Source organism: Megascapheus bottae, chromosome 24 (genome assembly GCF_031878675.1).
Source record: "Megascapheus bottae isolate mThoBot1 chromosome 24, mThoBot2.hap1, whole genome shotgun sequence".
Classification (NCBI taxonomy): Eukaryota; Metazoa; Chordata; class Mammalia; order Rodentia; family Geomyidae; genus Megascapheus; species Megascapheus bottae.
Window position 1 is genome coordinate 4707329 of NC_143532.1, and position 14884 is coordinate 4722212.

The 14884-nt window shown below is 41.2% G+C and overlaps 1 pseudogene; it reads right to left on the bottom strand.

Moving 5' to 3' along the window:
* Positions 1 to 451: 451 nt before the first annotated feature.
* LOC150046830 (phosducin-like protein 3) lies at positions 452 to 13670 on the bottom strand (annotated as a pseudogene).
* Between the last annotated feature and the right edge of the window lie 1214 nt (positions 13671 to 14884).

Sequence of the window (14884 nt, forward strand, 5' to 3'; positions counted from 1 at the left end):
AGCCTCTGAGAGTCTCTTGAATAATTTTTTTCCACTGGAGTCCACTCTGCCTGAAGACTAGGGCAAACTGGGAATATTTAGGAACTACAGTCTTCAACAAATAACTCACGTGAGGCATCCCTCTCCTGACATAGACTTTTTTTTTCTCATAATATTTTTCTTCCATCTCTAAGCAAGGGTCCCAGTTTTTACAGTGAAAATTAGCTTGAAAAGTCATTTTTTTCCTCAATTTCTTTCTCTTTCCTATCTCATTTTCTTACTTCTTGATGATTTTCTTAAGTTTACTTACCAGGCAAAACACTTGTACTTTTGTATCCTTACTGTCATGTCTATTTATTTATTTATTTGTTTATTTATTTATTTTGTTCTTGCTTTTTTCTTTTGAAGATTTATCTAGATGATTACATCACATCAAAAAAGTTGGAAAAGTTATGGCAGCGGCGGCCTTGGTTTAGTCACTGTTAGAGTTGCTGGCCCTCCTCATTAGGACAGAGTCCCGCACTAAGGACAGCCACTTGTCTTTAATGGGTTTCCGGGGATTCTCCTCTAGGTCTGTCTTGATTGCTCCAGACTCAGACAGTTTCCACTCCAGCTCATCTCTTGTCAGGTTCATGCCATCGAACAACAGAGGACCAATAAACTGTATTTTGATGTCACCTTCAAGGTAAACGAATATAGTGGGCAAATCCATATCAGGTAATTGGGTATGCAGGTTGTTGAAATGGCCTTGATAAACGACATCAGGAAACTTCCTAGAAAGCTCGCTGAAGTGTTGATTTATGAGGGCACACAGGGGAATCCCTTGTTTGTAAAGGTGCAAGACTACCCATAAGCCTTTACCAGCTTTGGTAACTTCTTGAACATAATCCTTTCCTGAGATCTCCAAAACTCTCCAAACTTATTCTTCAGTTGAGTTGCTTTCCACTCAGCCAGTCTTCACTGCTTGTAGAGTTCAATAGCCTGTTCATCCTCGTCATTAAATTCATCCTCATTTTCTTCCAGCTCTTCCAGGGTCATATCTTCATATGTTTTCACCACTGACTGCTGGAGGATTCGCTCTTCCCCCTCTTCTGCCTCACTCTCCAACTCTTTTAGACTTCCTTCGAGGGCAAGATGTCCTTTTTGCGTAAGATGTCATTCCACTCTGTGTCTGCATCTTGTCTTCACTTGCTCAGGTCAGCCCCACCCTCTTTTTATTTATTTTTAGGAGAGTCTTATTAGGGTTCTTAACCTCGTGGGGATCGGTCCATCATGGCAGGGAAGGGCATAGAAGAGCAGTTCACGTCACGGTTTCCAGGAAGCAGAGAAAGGACTTTGTTTGTTTCTTTGTTTGTTGTAGGGCTTGAACTCTGCCTGGATGCTGTCCCTGAGCTCTTCAGCTCAAGGCTACCACCCTATCCTTGAGCCAAGTCCCACTCCACTTCCAATTTTCTAGAGGTTAACTGGAGATAAGAGTCTCAGGCTTTTTGTGCCCAAGCTGGCGTTTGACCTTGATTCTCATATCTCAGCTTCCTGAATAGCTAGGATTACGGGCATGAACTACTGTACCCAGCTTATACTTTATATTTTATTTTATTTCTATTTATTTGTTTTTTGCCAGTTGTGGGGCTTAAACTCAGGGCCTGAGCACTCTCCTTGGGTTTTCTCAAGGCTAGAGCGCTACCACCTGAGCCATAGCACCACTTTCAGCTTTTTTCTTTGTATGTGGTACTGAGGAATTGAACCTAGGTCTTTGTGCATGCTAGACAAGCATTATACCACTAGACCAAACTCCTGACCCATACTTTATATTTTAAAAGAAAGTGAAAATGCAAGACAAATCTACTTGGAAAAATTAGGCCATTGGTAAGTAAACTTAGCTATCTGAAAGGATTAGACTGTAACTATCGTATAATTATGTCAATCACCATTAGCTAAAATGGCCAGGATGGTGATTGAGTCTTGATTTGGGACCAAAATAATAGATTTTGGTATACAAGGAAAGGGAGTGACATTTGTTGTGAGTTTTCTTGAGACTATGCTTTTGGAAAAGTGTCTCAATATTTTCATAGCCTGTGAAGCCAGGGCTTTTCTCATCTCTGTTTCCTGAGATAGGAAAGTGTAAGAACAAGGACTTTGGGCAACTTACCCTAAAGCTAAAATGGTCTACAGCTGAGATTTGAATTCACCTTGGTCTTGTCCCTGCATGAATGAACTTCCAATTATTAATCTACAGTGCTAGGTTGGCTGTGTGAAACCACTGTAAAAGCATTACTAAGCAGCAAGTTCCCAAGAACATTTGTCTCTGATCTTTTGATTCGACGAAGAATGTGAGAATTGGTTTATAAACTTAATTGCAATTTAACTCACATGTTTCCTGTTCAATAAAGTATTAACACATTTTGATTATTCTGCTATGGCAAGTTTAGAGTTAAGTTTTTCTCTGATTTGTGTCTGCTGTTTACAAAAGGCTCACTATTGGGGTGTGTGTCAGTGGGCAGATGCCTTCCATATATGGTGACATATTGAACTTTGCCTGTTTTTAGACAAAACCTCTAAAAGCGGGAGGAAGTGTTTAACATTAGAAATAAAAAACCTCCCCTTTGCTGACTTGTATCTCTAGGATTTGTTTAATTAGAGGAAAGCTTTGCCCATCAATTTTAGATGGTTAAAGTGGTTCAATAATCTCTTAACAACTTTTATCATTTTCCAATAGACTGAGAGGGAAGGGGGGTATCTCATCAGGGGAATATTTTTTATCACTCACTAGTTCCCCTCCCTCACCTATTACTGATGAGCAATTTTGCTGGTGTAGATAAAAACATGCTGTGTGCTTCCAGGGAAATCCTGGAGTTGGAGGGGGGGTAAGGTTCAGTTTGGAATATGGGTAAGCTTCAGGGCTGGGAATCCACTGAATTCTAGAATACTCAATCAATGTATTAATGTTAGCAATTCTGGTTGGATTTAACATCCACGATATAGACTTAAGCTGCAAAGTCTAATAAACTCATCTGATTTTAATATTTTTTTTATCAACACCACCAATTAACTCAATTACCAAGACCTTACTCTGTGCTGAGCACCTGAGATATAACTGTGAGCACAACACGGAAGTCACTTTTCCTCTGGGATTTCAGTCTAATGGGAGTTTCACCCAGATAGACAAATCCACACATATGGTAGTCACTTGGGTTATGATGGCTCACAAACACAGGGAGCAGAGAGACTGGTGGAGAAAGCATTGGGCACAGGTCTAGGGAGAAGGACACTCAGCTGAAACCTTAGTGTTCAGGATGACATTAAGTGGAAACTAGCAAATATAAAATCCGCAGGTAAGAATGAGCTTAGTATACCCTAAACAGAAGTAATACTGGTACTGTACAAACGTAGATAAGGAACTATGGAGAGATGAGACAGGAACTATGGAGAGATGAGACAGGAACTATGGAGAGGTGAAACAGAGGGGTTAGGGTAGAAAGTGTGAGGAATTTGTGCTAAATTGTGTTGGGAAACCTTTGTGGATTGATGGATAATGTGATCTATGCCATTTAGTGTGAATAGTGTCACTGTGGTTGATCGGGGCTCATAGGCGCAAGATACCAGCACAGCTGTCAAGAGGAGAAATGGCAGCGGCTGGCATCTGGGAGACAAAGGATATGGAGGAAACAGTGGGTGGATAGGGGAAAGCTCTGGAGGAATTGCTGAGGAATCAGGTGGCAGGAAAGGAGGAGAGCAGGCTTAGTAATCAAGCTAATTGGCTGTGTTGATAAAAATATTAAAATCAACTAAGTTTATTACACTTTGCAGCTCAAGTCTAGTTCATGAATGTTAAATTCAAAATGATTCCAAACAGAACTGCCACTATTAATCCACTGATGGAGTATTCTCACCCACACTAGTATTGTGGTCCAGAGCCGAATGATAGGAATGGTCACACTATTGTTAGGCACAAAGATCACTGAGGAAGAAGCGGGCTTGACAATGAGCTGAATTTGCTTAGATTTTTAGATATAAAAGTAAAACGTCATGGAGGGAATTCTGTGAATCATTCTAGATGAGTTGCTATTCTAACTCAGGGGTTTATACTCGTTGAAATGACTATACCATGATCATGTCCAAGTCATTCCCTGTGTAATGTTTAAAGTTTCCATCCAAAGTATGACAAAATTTCACATTTTCTCTTACATACAATAGGCCTGCAATAATACTTGTAGTTTGAAGTAATGTTTGGAGGGAGTTATTATTTTCTTGTCTTGTTTCCAAACACTTTAGTTCATGGATATGATTATATCATGGCTATGTAAGACATACAGACCCTCTATGAATCTGAAGTGTAAATCAGTACTATGGACAAATCTTATAGGGGTTTAAATTTATGTTTTATGCTCATAAGTAAAGGTTGCCCAAAGGTAGGAAATCTAGGCTGAGAGAGTAGTTTCTGAGTGCCTTGGCGGCTCACATGGGCTCCATGTACTGCTCTGATAGTTTGGGTATGCTTCCTCCTACTCTGGGATAGCTATTCAAGAATCGAGCCATTATGGAACCCTGCCGTAGTACTCTCTCTACTGCTCTGCTAATTTTACTGTACTTCTAGTGATAGCTGTTCAAGCTGTAGTCACAGTGTAACCATGCTGTAGACTAGACAACCATGGGAGGCTCTTAAGAATTGCAATGAAGTTGGAAGTCTCACTTGGAGCATGAAGACTTTGGCTGCACTGTGGGGCTGTGAGGAGTTTGAGAAGGGCTTTGGGGAAAGCTTTACGGAACAATCCAGGGAAGAAGTACATGAAGCTGAGCCTCAGCAGGGAGAGGGGAGCATGCCTGTCTTCCTGGCTCTTCTCTGCTTCTCCACAGAAGAAATGCAAAGGAAAAGCCAGGCGACTACAATCTGCACTTGACCTCACACTTGCACTGGGTTCCACTCAGCCATTGTCAATGGCCCCTCTGAGCCTCCTGGTTGCCCACATGCTGAGCTCTGATCAGCGGAATTTACTTGAACACTTCTGCTTTATGCAGAGCTGGCTGTAAAAAGATTGAAGCTCCAAAACTGAAAGGGAAAGAAGTCTAAAAACCCTGTGGAGTTCACAGAGCAAGTCAAAGAGCAAAAATGCATTGCCAGTATTCGAAACAATTGCTGCCTCTGAAATGTGAAAACTTGACAGTTCTGCATCCCCATAAAATTAGGATGCAATGAGATCTGGCTACTCGATCTCTTGCTCCAGCTCTCTGGCCACTGCCTAGAGTGCTGCTGATGAGAAATGGAGAGATGAGCAGCACACACCCAGGGCTGGGCACTCTTCCCTGACTTGGGTTCCTTCCTTCCTTTCATTTTTCCTGCCTGCTCTTCTATCTAATACCAGTCTTAACTGTGACTTAAAGGGAGCCCCAGGCCTGGTTGCAACTTCTTCATTTTCAAATAAATATGTACAGACAGGGCCTAGGATTGTGCTAGCTACTGAATTTCAGGTGAATGAATGTGATTGCTGCCTCCCAAAGCTGACTGTATCCCCAGCCTAAATAAAGATGAGCACCTTGGTGAGCACTGAATAAGGATTTGTCATTAGGAAGTGTCCTGGGTGCAGTGGTAGAAGTGATGCTATGTGAGTGTGAAGCAGGGGTTTCCCTGGTGAGGAGTCTTGCTGGGCCACTTCCACATCAGAGCTGAAGAATGAGCTGTGGGATCAAGGCCACCCACAGGCCACTAGAAGAACATGCTCAAAGGCTTGGAGGAAAGAGGGAAAATAACACATTAAGAAAGGAGAAGCAAGTGGGTAAGTGGCTCCAGTAGATAGAGATTTCTGTTGGGTTAGAGCTGAGCAGGGAAAAGAATGTGAGAAATGAGACTGGATGGACAACAGGGTCTGGGACCCAACATGCTTCCCTGTTGCTGGGCTCCTAAGATGTTCTCTCCCACAGAATTCTTCTGAGTTAATTGTTTTTCCAAGACACATGGCAGCTACTCTAAACTTCTGTGTTTTTTTTTGTCTACGAAAAGGCATAGCTGGTTTGGTTGGACAGGGAGATAGAAAGCTTGGCGGTAAAGAGCTGGCCCACCCTCCCGGGAGCCGTTGATGCTCTGGCTGTTTCCCGGAACTGGATCTTGGCTCCTCTGGTGTCAACCAAAGGATACAGAGCTTAAAAGACTGGCCAGTACCCAAGAGGAACTTTGAGTAGCCTCATGTCCAAACGGATCATCTATTTTTTTCCTGACTTGATCGTTTTAGTGTATAGTGGATTGGAGTTTGGCACCAGAGAGATGTATGTTCAGATTTTGCTCTATTGTTGCTTGCTTGCCATGTTTAAGAAAGATTCTTAATTCCTGGGAAGACACACAGCCATGCTGAGCCTGGAAGATGTCATCCTTGCCTTGATACCTTACCAGCTAGTCAAGAGGAGTTACATGAGAAATGAATAAGCAGGGCTGGGCTGTAGCTCAGTGGCAAAGTGCTTGCCTAGCAAGTGCAACATCCTGGGTTTGATCTCCAGTGCCAAAAAAGAAAAGACAGAAACAAATGCATAAGCAATGATCACAATGGTAGACACTGAAAGAGACTGGTACTTCAGTAAGGAAAGTTAGGGATGAATTTTAACACTACTGGTTTCTAGATGGATTAATTCCTGGACCTTCTGTGCCTGTTTCCTCATCTGCAAAAGATGAGGATTAGGGCTAAACTATATGAAATTTTAAAAATTTAGAAATTTTCTGGATTGAATTATTTTATTGTTAAGTAGTTTATGAGTCCAGTGCTTCTTTGTCAGGGTCACCCCTTCCTTTGTTCTCTTCCATTTTCCCCCTCCTGGCCCTACCCTCAAGTTACACAGCTAATTTTTTTTACATAATGTACATTAAATATGACTACATTTGCTCACCCTTCCTTCTTTCATTTCTATGCACTTTAGATTGTTAAAACTACCAGGGAAGGTTTTATACATCCCAGTGGGCTGTTGGTACCAGTATCAGCTCAACCTGTCTCTACACTAGACAGGCCTCATTGCTAGAATGTTCTTAGATATTCCCAACTGATCCTAATGTGGAGTTAGGTTTGGGAGCCAGCCCCAGAGCTAGTGCCATATGAATCAAAAGGCATCTCGTCAGGATGAAGACTCTGATCATTACGTGGCCATACTGCTTCCTATCATCTTTCCTGATACTCTGTGATTGATGGAGGACAGCTGAGGAGTTTCCATTTTTAACGCTATCTTGGGCATTGATTTGCACTGGAGAAGTTGAGAACCTTGCATGATGACAGGAGATAGTTTTGGTTGTTGCAACTGAGGAGTTGCTGCCTGTCTCTAGTGGTAGAGTCCAGGTTCTACCAAATATCTTATGATGGCCAGGGCAGTTCTCACACCAGAGGACCCAACGTCAACAGTGCAGAGATCAAAATGCCTTCTTCCAGGATGAGGCAGTAGTTGCTGGCTGCCCACAGGCCACAGTCTTGAGTCCCATCAGCATCCTCTTTTTTGGCTTGGCTACAATGATCCTGGATAAAATGGTTTGTGTGATATAAAATTTGTCACAAAGGGAACTGACGAAATTAGCAAAGATTGTCTTTGATTGTCTTCTCCTTCTGGTGGAAGATAAAAGTGGCCACTGGAGTATTTACAAAGATGGGAAGTCCAGGAAGCCAAATGCGAACCTTCCACTGGGTTTAAACAGCAGAGACAAAAGAGCCTAAGAAAAGGAGTGCATGAATTATTCACAAGCCTGGGTGTGAAAAGTGTGGTGCAAGCCTTTTAAACACTGAGATCAAGAGGAGGAAAAATGGGCAGGGATTTAATTGTCTCATTGACTTTTGCTGAGGAAACCCAGAGTCATCAAATACACACAGAGGGCAGTGGGAGAATTCACGTACAATGCAACATTTCCCCCTTTGCTTAGGTTTTGTTTTTAAGATTAATTTGAGTAGTGTGCTTGTGGGTGCAAGAAAGTCCCAAGATTCTTTCAGGGATTCTCTGAGATTAACATCATTATTTTGATAGAATTTAGATGCTATTTGTGACCTTGCTGAGAGTTGCTCTGCTGGTGCAAAGCCAGTTGTAGCACAAAACCGCAGGTGTCATAGCCAGAAACCAACAGCCAGCATCCTCACTAACACATGTTCTCAATGAGGAAGAAAAGAAATGAAGATCTAAAGGATGCCCGTGTGGAAGTCATAGGCATTAGTAATTTCATCAAACCTTAACCCTTAAGTTCACATTTTTAAAATCTGTGCATGGCAAAATGGGAAACATGCAGCCAGTATTTCTGCCATGTAACAAAGAGCAAGGATTGACTGAGGAAATCCACCTGCGTGATGGCTTGGGTTGTGAGCTGAGCTAGCCACTTATTTATGGAACACCATTTTCACTTGGACGAACAACTGACAGACAAATTATGATTATTCAGACTTGGATGTTTGGCGGACAATTTCTTGAAAATGAATAAAATGAGCCTGTCACTTCAAGGAAAACAACTGGCAGTATTTGTTGCCAATGCTAAAAGACCAACTTTCCAGAGAAAATTAGAATTTTGGAAAATTTATATCTGCAACTGTGAGCTTGACAGCTTCTGAAAACTTGAATACTTTTGGGATGAGATTGGTAGTATTAGCAGATGTGGTTTTTTAAAATATAATATAAATGATATATAAATAAGTTTTGATAGAAAATCTATGTAATTCAAGGACCATTGCATCCTTAAAAGTGTAGGATGGAACAATGAGTTATTATTGAAGAGTACAAAATGTTAATTCATATGGTTTCAGCTTCCACATGGCAACTAATCTTTAAAAAAAAAAACCTTTGTTGAGTCTTGGTGGGTCTCAGAAAATTATGCTCTTGGTCCTCTGAAAAGGTCTTTAAAATATTTTCCCCTTAAGGGGGGAAAACAAGATGAGGGGTGGGGGTCGGGGGGGAGGGAAATGGGGACCAAGACATGAGAAAGGGTATCAATGTATGTGAAATAATGCACTTTCTATCTGGCAAATATAATGTAACCCTTCTATTAATTATAATAAAACTATATGAAATAAAGAAAACAAGGAAAAAAATATTTTCCCCTTTCTACCTATCTATCTGTGTGTGCATGGAATTTTGAAGACATATTTGAACCAAGAAAATTTTAGCAGATTAAGTTCAAGAGTTGGTCAAAAAGTCTCCAGATATTTTCAATAAAGCCAGATACTAAAATGATATGAAATGTCAGTTGTCTCACTAAATCAATTTTTTTTGGAAACCAATAATTTTTTAAAATTTATGCTAACACATGATGGATTTGTTGTTTGGAATGTATTAATAAATAAGCATATACAAATTGGATTGGTTTGAACTGCTAAAATGTAATAGTAGCAGATGTAACCTATAGAACTGAAAGTTCTTTGGGGAACACAAAGGGTGCAAACGTCGGCCTGGGTTTCAGATCAAAAGTGTGACCGCTGCCATGTGGGACCTTCACCGTGTCACCCTCTTGTTTCTTTGGACAGCCAGAGATGTGCTGCTCTTGTTTCTACTTGTGAATGTACACCACCCCAGAGAGTGTTTCATTTCAGAGAATGATCACATTACACTATTAGCTGAAGTTTTGCAAGGGTAAGGAATTTGGGATTTTAGAGGCTTAATGACTTGCAGCATGGAAAATCCTGCTGTGAAAAAATAATACCACCCAGCTCATGGGGATTGAATGCCCACTGAGCATTGTCCTTGGACGTGTCAGTTCTTTCACCCTGAATTCGTAGAACCTGGGAATGTCATCCTTCCACTATTCAAGACTTGGGCCAGGCAGTGGTGGACTTAATGCATAATCTACCACCATGCCTATAATGCTGGACTAGATTCAAAGGGTCCACCCCTTAGACACAGCTATATCTTCTTTCTTCTCTCCCAGAGAGGACCCACTGATTGCCAGCAAAATCTGAACAGACTGACAGCCAATGAGAATGCTGGCCCTTACACAAGCCCGCCCACTCAGATCTGCAGACAACTTCAGGCCTCATCTAGCCTCTTCATGGGGTGTGTTCTCATGGCCTGGGCCAGATGGACTCCCTCAGGAGGTTTGGTTAAAACCGTACTCCCTTGAGCATCCAAAGCTCACAGGCACCCATCTGTTCCTGTTGAAAATGTGTCTCAGCCATTGGGTTTGGGATGATCCGGAATTTTCACTGCAAATGAAATATCTCTGCCCCATTTCCTCTGACATCCAATTCCCAATTTCACAGGTGACAAGTTTGCTGGAAAGACAGACTTTACTGCGATGCTAGCATTTTAGAGTTCTGTGTCAGACTGTAGTGCCTAACTCCTGCCACACACTATTGTTCTTTGGTCTCTTAAGGGTGCTGTATAAACAAGAACAAAGGCTGAATGGAAAATAATCAGGAAGGACTTGGAAGAAGTCCATGCACTTCATAGAACATCTCTGGCAAGCAGAGATTATGTTGGTGGAGGAAGGAGCTCAGGATAGTTACTTGAATTTCTGCACAGTCCACATAAGGAAGAAGAAAATGCATTGAGTGAAGAATTCCAATTTCAGAGCCATAATGTTTGGCCTCCCTATTTGAAATGCAGGTAGTGTGTCTTAAGGGCTGTCCAACAGCAATGGCTCAAATTAACAGCCCTCTTTAGAAAGTATATTTTTTTCTTGGTCATGGGGCCTGCACGCTGTCCTGAGCTCTTCAGCTCAAGGCTAGTGCTGTACTACTTGAGCCACAGTGGCACTTCTGGTTTTCTGGTGGCTAATCAGAGATAAGAGTCTCTTTAGATTTGCTATTCTGGATGTTTTATACAGATAGAATCATATAATATATCTCATTGTGACTGGCTTCTCTTGCTTAGTAGATGTTTTAGAGATTTGTGCATGTTTTTCACAACTTTTCATCATGAAATGATATTGCATTGTATGGATGCAACATATTTGATTTATTCGCTATTTAGATGCATTGACAATGAAATTTCTTCTTTCCTTTCAATTATGGACAATGCTACTATTGCCATTCATATGGTATGTTTTGTGAAGACACATTTTCAGTTCTCTTGGGTTTATACCTAGTAGAACTATTGGGTCATTGACCATTCTACCTAACCTGTTTTCCAGAATGCCTGCACTATTTTTCAGTTCCAGCAGAAACACAGATAGTTCTAATGTCTTCCTATCCTTACCAACATTTTTTATAATTCATCTTTTTAATTTATTTATTCTTTTATTTATTCATTCACTAGGGATTGCACATATAGTAAGCAAAACAACCCTTGCAGGGTGATAAATGGCCCAGGAGTGTGTTGAATGAGAGGTAAAATGACATTTCAAGCAGGATTGTCAATACATCCATCTACAGTCCAGTTCTTCCTTTGTACCAGCTAGCTAGCAAGATCCAGATAACAGTGACTGTGAAAACCCAAAGAAAGTTATTGTTAGGCTCAGAATTGTTAGCTTCCTGAATTCTGGATCCTCTGGATTCCAACTATAACCTCACTCTGACTCTCCTCACCAAAGGAGAGGAACTTTGGAAAAATGCTGCTGATGGCAATGATAACAATGATGGTAATGGGGACAGTGGATATTGATATAGTGGGTGATTTCTGCACCGCAGGTTTACTGTGTGACAGGTTTACAGCATCTTATGTGTGTCTTACAATGACACTGCAACACGAGGTCAGAAGGAGGCTAGAGGAAGAGAAACCAAAGCCAACAAGGGGAAAAGGTTTCAGGTCTGTGAACAGCAAGATTGGGCTTAAGGTGGAGGAAATGATTTCAAACAAACATAAGTCTGTGTTCAGGTAGCACCTGGAATAGATACTTGGTTTTGAAAATTTACTTTTAAGCACTTTAATTCTGTTTTTACTCAGAAGCATATTGATTTCTTAAATATGGAATGTAACTTCTTTTACTTCAATTTACTTTTCTAGTATTAAACTAAGTAGTTTAGCTTTATCACATATAACATACATTTTAGTATAAGGGCCTGGATCCCAGATCTTGCTACAAATTAGTTTCTAGCACAGGCATAAATGGATACCTGGAGCCAACTCAAAAAATGGAAACTATTTTAATTAGGCCTGAAAGTGTCTGTAATTGGTTCCAAAATAGCTGTCACTGGATTTATAATGCACCTTCCCAACTGCAGTGCTTTTTATACTAGCTAAAGTGAGAAGGCTCCGGAGACATGGAGTATGATTTCTTGAAACCAAAATATTTATCTCCCCAAATAAGTATGCCTAGAAGAGGTAAGCAAGATAGATTGGAGAAAATCTAGGCTTACCTTAGTCAGGCCTGTCAGAATCTATGTTTTCATTCCATTCTAAGGGTCTAGAAAAATCAATCCCATCAATCTCTCCTTAGAATATTTCTGTGGAATAGCCTCACCCACTGATCAGACACCTGACAATTAAATTTGTTTTCATGTGCTTTCCCCAAAGCAGGAACTGTCATAGAGACTCAGCAATGTCAGGTACCTACCTATTCAACCATTGCTATAAATGTTAGGGGGCAGGTCTCAATTCAGATCGGACGAATGGTTGTTTCTGATTGCAAGGAACATAGTCAAAATAAGAAAATATGATCAGTTATTTCATATATACCAATCCCAGGAATTGTTAATTAGATTAGATTCTACTTTGCTAGCTTTCCCAGACATTGTGTAGAAACACAACACATGGGAAAAGTGTTGACAGCATGGCATATGGTAGAGAATGTGTGGGGTCTGGAGTTAGAAAAGCAGGATGAGCCCCTTATTAGCAACTTGACTTTGGGCTCAACTACTTTGACCTTCAGTGCCTTCCTCTGATTAGATAGAATTAATATGCCTGGAAGTGTGGTGATGAGAATATGCCTTGTAGATTCTAAACTGTCTCAGCCTAACTACTTTTAATGTGAATACAGTCTGACAGGAAGAATCTTCAAGGTCTTCTCTGAGAGCAATTGGAGATGCTAGGCCTTGTTGAGAGGTCACAATGACCCGTATTCATGGGAGCTGGTCAAATAGTGCCCCTCCCCACTTCTTTTCACAAATAGTGTAGTAATCTCAAAAAGGTAGAACATCAGGGTTTGATTTCTAGTTATTGCCATGGTGTGCTGGTTGCTGTGCCAAATACTTGGTGTTATCTGACTTAATCTCTACCACAAAACTGTGCATTTGGTGATATTACCACCTTCATTTCACAGGGGAACACTGCACGTAGCACCTGGGTTAGCCCAGCTGGATGGTGGTCCCCCTGGGTTCCACCTTCTTCCCATCCCCTTCATGTCTGAGAAGACGGAAGGCTGGCTCAGTATAGTTTCCTGACGGCAAATATAGAGAATTGAACACAGAGTCTTCGTAGGCTGGCAAAGCCCATCATACCCTCCTGACTCCTTTGCATGAGAGCACCTGAGTGTGGTGCTCGTTCATCATGAGTAGGCTGCCATGCCCACAGTCCTTTGGAAGTGATTAATTGGCGTGCGGCAGAGCCTAATGCAGAATAATCACTAACGAGTGGTTAATGTTTGCTGAATGTCCTCAGACTGCACTTTGATTGCTTGCTGTCCCTGCCCATCACAGGCGGAGAGTCCCTGATAGAGAACTCTCCTTCAGTGTAAACAAGGGCAAAGGTGGCTCACAGGTCATGGTGGCTGCAGAGTACTGCGCTCTCACAGTGCGGAGATCAGGATGGAGCTCAGTGTGAAGCTGAAGGTGGACAGCTTCCCACCCCGTGTGCAGAATTATGCTTAGCATGTTCATGATGACGTTGGCAATGAGATGTGTGGATCAAGACAAAATCCAGTGGGCATTAAGACTAGAATCATGACAGCTGAGGAGCTTAGGACTGGGATTAGATGGGGGGGAAATAAAATGTTAACTCCCACTGGGATAATCAGGAAAGCATTTGAAAGAGGAGTCTTCAAATCCCTTCTCTCTAACATAACATACCGTGTATGTTCTGAATGGAGCTGATCTAAATCTATTCTTGTGGGGCTGGGTGAGATACTGAGAGTTAGAAGAGCCAGTGGCGTAGGACTCAAAGAGGAGGACCATAGTCATACGACTAATATTTTTTAACGGCGCAGCAGTTAGTGTCACTCTCTGAGCTTTCTTACCTACCAAAGCAGCATTGTAGAGAGAAGTCTTCACATGAATTTGGAGCATAGGCAAACCTAGATTAGAATTCTGCTTCAGCCACCTTTTAACTGTGGCCTTAAGCAAGTCTTTAACCTTCCTCACCCTGAATGGCTGCATCAGGAAAACAAAGAAAATAATATGAAGCCTGAAAGACTCTAGGAATTCTACATAACAAACAACTTTCATCCAAAAAGCAAACTGCAACATGTTAGTTCCCATTATGGGGCAGATGTATAATGAGGAATGTTTGAGTCATCTTTAGATCCCTACTGTTCTATCATTTAGTTTATCAAAACCTTCGACTCCCTTGTATGGAGAGTTTATTACCTACTAGGCACGATGCCAACTATCATCTCATCCAACCTTCATCTCAGACTGAGGTTTTAGATTGTACCAAAATTCTTGTAAAGAAGGACCACCAAGTAGGGAGATGGAAAAATACTATGACCCTGTCATCAGAACAATGAAGATTCAGAATTTGAATCTAAATACTATTCTCTGGAGCTCTCACTTTCAATTGTTTTTATAAAAAAGATGGGGCATGGATTCTACTCTTCTCCTATTGCAATGGCATTGTGAGTCTCTTGGTTTCTCAATGGTACGAGGGTAATTAAAAGCCAGTACCAGTCATAAAACATCTCAGTCAAGATTCATAACTGAGAACAATCTCAATATTAGGAAGAAAGAGCCACAGAGATGTGGTTGCACATGCTCTTGGTAATGTGGAGCTGCTTCTTTGAGATCAGATCATAGAAATCAAGGTTTTCATCTGTAGGCTCAACTTTTGCCCATTCCTCAATTCTGTGTATTTGCTGATTGAGAAGGAATATTTCCAT